The sequence below is a fragment of the Anas acuta genome, chromosome Z, assembly GCF_963932015.1.
Source record: "Anas acuta chromosome Z, bAnaAcu1.1, whole genome shotgun sequence".
Taxonomy (NCBI): Eukaryota; Metazoa; Chordata; class Aves; order Anseriformes; family Anatidae; genus Anas; species Anas acuta.
The window spans coordinates 14,972,170-14,977,694 of record NC_089017.1 but is presented as its reverse complement, the minus strand read 5'-3'; positions in this window follow the sequence as shown (position 1 = coordinate 14,977,694).

The following is a 5,525-nucleotide window of genomic DNA, read 5'->3' as shown; positions in this document are numbered from 1 at the left end:
AAAATGAGATTTTGTTACAGAATGTCACTTGTAAAAAAAATCCGGTAACATCAGCTGTTACAAAGAAGCTTTGCAGGTGGGCTTGGTGTTACACACAGGCTTCTGCTCCCCATGGTGGAGAAGCCTGGGTACTATTACAGCTATATTATAAAAGGAGCTTGTTACCATTTAAACAGGTTGGAACTTCCCTGGTCATTTTGATGAGATGAGGTCTGCATTCTGCTATCAGCTAAGCCCAAGAACCTCAGATGGAGATGGACATCACTCTGATGTGACCTGAGATGGGGAAATGACACTTGTTTCCACATGGGTCCTGTGGTGGTGCTGGGGCATACCCAAGGTCACTGCACTGTTCCCAGCCGGAAGGTATCAGGCAGCTGCACTGGCACAATGCCACAGGCAGTGGGGTCCCACAGGCAACGTGCCACAGCCACAGAAACGGGTCTTATCTGCTCCCGTTCCCTGCTCCCCTGCTGCAGTCCTGACATCAATCACTGTCTTTGTTATCATACTTGATATGCATGCACAGGTTAGTGTCACGACTGGCAGGAGACAGGAGCTAATGAGGGAAAGGTTGCTAATAAACTTTCCTCCTTCTCCTGCCTGTTTCTCTCTATTTTGATAAATCTCTCCTCTCTCACTGTGGATTGGCAAGGCACAAGAGCAATTTTTTTAGTTCATTCATTTTCACAGAGATGTGCAGTGTTTTACCAAGTGGCTGAAGGAAAACCATTTATTAGCTCTTTATACCAAATGCTGTAGGAAGAGTATCTAGTCATGTGCTGTGAGTACCATGGATAGGACACTGAGAAACCTTCCTCAAAAACAAAGCATCAATACAGTTTCAGTTAAGAAACCTACTATAAACAATTGTGTGTAACAAGGCACTCTAAAAACTAGAACACCCTTCATTGCCTGGGAATTCAGGCAACCTTCATTCTGCCTCAAATCTTTTTAAAAATAGTATACATTTTAGGAATCCAGGGACTCACTGTCATTTTCCTAAACATTTTCATAAGGCTATGAAAGTAGCTTCTAGATATCTATCTAGTTTGTTGCAAAAGAAAACTGCTGCCCAAGGTGAGAAACTGAATTTAATCTGAACCATTTGGACTCAAGGGGAAGCAACTGGAATTTCACATACGGTAGAAGTTGGCCATAGACTTTATTTTACCTGCAGCTGTTAGGTGAACATCAAAATGATTGTGTCAATGTAGTTATAATGCCCAGACTTAATGGTTGTCCTGGTGAACACTAGGACTAAAGACCTAACAACAAATGAAGCTGCCCTGTATTCCCAGACTGTCTGGGAGAAATGTCAGGTTTATTCAAGTGGGATCAGGATCAGCTACATGGTGTTGCTATAATGGTGTGCTGTACTTGAAAACTTAGCCATGAAGGCTAAGTGCACAGGAGGATCTTTGTATCTTCTACCTGCTATAGCCTAACAGTATGTCAGCATCCAGCAAGGATGATGGAGTGATACTGCCAATGTCAGCCTTTGTTCTCACAGTCAAGTACACAGCTACCTTGACTCTTAAAAGCATAATTACACCTTTTACCTGCTGTGATATAGAGATTGCTCTTTCAGTGACTAGAATTTGATACCTGCTTTCACAGTAAGGCACTGGGATTTGTCTTCAGACATGAAGCTCCTGGGTTAAATTTTAAAATGAAGAATAGCGGTTTACTACAGTGAAAAGGATTTGTGCATTCTCTGGGTCTATTTTTCTTGTCTCCCTTTTCATCTTTTAAAAACACTTCCAACCTCACAAGAGTTTCAGGTAAGATGTGTGACCTAGTATAACATCTTGTGAGAAAGACACAGGGATTTGTGACTGTCACGGGAAAGGCAGCACAACATATCCATGTAAAGTGCAGTCACAGCTGAACAAAGAACATTAGCAATTAATATTAAAATACATACATTGACTTTCCAACAGCAGAGGATAGGATAGGTAAGCAAATTCATCAAGAAGATACATAGACAGAGAGAGAATAGTGTAAATGAACACTAGTAACTTTCAGACTGCACAAGTACTCACACATATTTCTCCTCTGTCTGGGGGTAGTATACAAATCTCTAGAGTATTTGTACTTATTTTTAATCCTACTTCAGATCAAAGACTGGCCTTTGTTTTAACTCATTTGACCTCTGCTGTTCCCTCATCTTCAGCTTCCCTGGTACACACAATCTCATTCATCTTCAGTCTGAAATATAGCTGTTAAATTCCTTGTGGACATGAGCTGGTGCTCTCATTGGTCTATCTTCAGATCCTATTTCTGGTTCTCAGTTTTCTCTTTACAAGGTTCAGATTTCTTACTTGACCTTTCAAGGTTATTCTCAGTGGTCTTTTTGCTGCCCTTAGCCAGGCTGATATCTTCTGGCTTCTCTAAAAATGTCAGATCACCGATCTCTGAGCTCGTCAGGGTGTTCTCAGACCCACATTGCTAGGGGCTGTATGTCCCTACCTTGTTCATTTTTCCACTCAATTGCACTTTAAAGACGGGACACTGATTTTGTCTGTGGATAAATGCTAACAACTGAAATAACCCAGCTACTAATGTTGGTCACGTTAAGGGGTAGCATTTTATCCGTCAAAAATCTTGGTATTTTAATAGTTCACCATTAAAAGGCAGGAAAATGACTGTAGGCTTTAGTTGTTTCTCCTGCACTTTGTGCACATCTTATCCGAGGCTGTAATCTTTGTAGGCCAAGAACTGTCTTTCCTAAGTGAAGATTACTTTGATAGCTACCAGAATTCAAGGAATTAGCAATAATAATGTTCAACTCCAGTAAAGGTTACTTTCACTGTCTTTTTCCTATGACTTCTGGCTTCCGTTAAACGTATCCGAGCTGTTTGTGGGAAAAAAAAAATGCACCCTATTGAGAGAATCACACCATGTCACAAAAAGTTTCTTCATATTGTACACCAAAATGTGTCTAAGCTTTTACAGGGAAATGTGCCATGTTATTTTCACCTTCCAGAAGACTGTCTTTACTGCAGGAACACAAGCTGCAGCTTCCTTTGATTTCAACGGAGTTCTTCATGTTCATCAGGAATGTGACAGTGAGTAATGGCTCTTGTAACTCATCTTTGAAGTTGGATCAAGCTGCTATGCAAGTACTCTTCCAGTGAAGCAGAAAAGTCAAGGTGCTGACATTAGGCTCTTTTCTTCAGTCATCAGATGTATGTTCCCTTAAGGGAATCTTAAAACAGGAAATGAAGGAAACCTTTCATCCCCATGGTTGTGTATTGTCCCAAAGGCCTATGCTTAGTGCTGCCCAGGAGCTAAAAAAAAAAAAAAAAAAAAAAAAAAGACTCAAATGATTCAAATCTTCTGTACACACACACAAAATGCATCTTTTTGGAGGTTTAGTTTCTGAAGTGCAATCAAATTTCTACATTTGAGGTAAAAAGAGTTTAGGGGATTAAATCTCCACAAAATCCCACTTACTGAAGGCCCCTCAAAGAGGTGGCATGCATGCAATTAGAGATTTGATGTTTACAGAGTCAGGGAAGGTCCCTCCATCACCTTTAATTACAGGTTGTGCTAGAATATGATTGTAAACATTCATCTTTATCCAGACACTTCCCAAATCCCAAGGCTCTATTGCTAAAATATCCTTGGTTTGATAATTTTTGTGCTGTGTTTGCATGTGATGATGTGATGGGATCACTGCTGAGGCTGTGATTTTTTGGAGATTGCAGAAGCTGCACAGCAATTCCCAAATGCGTAAACATGCTCTGTGCGACTTCTCAGCTTGATACTCAGCTTCATTTGAAATATAAGCAGAACTGTTATTCTTCTCCAATAAATGTTGTCTTTCGTACTCCTGTATATCTGAATTTACCACATCCTGCATGAAACACTTTAAAAATAATATAAGAACTACTTGTAGTTTTAGTACATTGGGACCAAAATAGCAGTAGAATGAATGAAAGTACTAAGTACACCTCTATATGACTGAAATGGCACATGACATTGCAACGGGCTATTAGCAATACTGGGCACTGCTTAAATACTTCAAGAATTTTACCCACTGATAATTTAAAATATTTTCTGGCTTGAATGTCTATAGACATCTGGTCTTGATTACTGCGTCATCTGAGAACTGCTAAATCTTTTTGTTTTATTCTGGGCAAATATATGTTTAGGATTTCGGGATCAAACAAAAACTACCTCACAGACATAGTTTGGATGAACACGGTCATTTGAAGACAGTTAAACCACTCTAGAGCAAGCTTTTAATTTAGATGATCTAATATAAAAGTTATTCTGTAATTTACCAAACTTTCTAATTTATTATATATAGAAAGGCTTTGTGGCATATCTTCAGTGAAAGAGCTTTTTCCATTATGATCCCTTCCTTGATTTTGTGCCTGAGAAAAATACTAGATCTTTTCAGATCAACCTTTTTCTTTCTATTTCACACATTTTGTCCTGATTTTGTCCTGAAGAATGTTTGTTTGATTATATATATATATATATATTTTTTTTTTTTGACAATATCATAGAAATATTTTCAGGTGTTCAGTGCTCATTCTTGGCTCCAGACGTTCAGAAAGAAAGAGCTTTCATTTTGGTAGATATACAAAATATTTTATATTGGGTATGAGGAAGAATTGTGAAAATCCAGAGTTATTCTGCAATTTTCATTTGTTTTCTTTAATCTAGTTTTCATTAGGAATGCCTGTATTATCTAAAAAATCATCTTTTACCAAGACATTTTATACTACTGTACTTTACCTTGTTCCTTTAACTTTGAAGTTATCTTGTAACTTTACAAGGTAAAATGTTCATTTTAACTTCTCCCTTTAATCTTTGTCTCTTCAGATAAGGTTTCTGTGACTTCATTTGTGATATAATAATTTTTTAATAGAACATTTTCCACACTGTTTCCGTTGTTTTATAATGCCACTCTCAGTAATGCCCCTCACTTCATTCCACTTCTTCCCAAGTCAACACCTGCATTTTTTCTCAACTGAGAATCTAGTACAAAGGGATATACCTTGTAAGAACTTCAGAGTGTTTTTTTCAGTCAGAAAGGAGCAGAGTGTTATTTTCCATCCCTGTTCCATGGCTGTGTCCTCACTTACTGCTCAGCAGTAGCTTGGCACCCCTAAGTCTTTAATGCATCTTGCCTTGTTAAAGGCCATCACACAGAAAGGAAATTCCCCTGTAGCACTTTGTAAGCAGCAATGAATTTTTTGACTGCTGCATGATTGTTTGCTGGAGGGGACTTCAGTTTGGGTTGTTTGCCAAGAAAGAGATTCTTATAAGAACATTTAACTGTGCTTTTATTTCCCTACAATTTCTTTTTACTTTTTTTTTTTTTTTCATTGTAAAGGAGTTACTGATTTTTATGTATTAACTATATATAGTTTATAACCAGATGGCAACTAGCTGGAACTCCTCTCTCTCTAGCGAAGTAATCTTTATTATGCTGATCACCAATGTTTAACTGTCCCTTATCATTATGTTTTCTAGGTATTTTTTTTCTTTCTATGTTAATATAAACT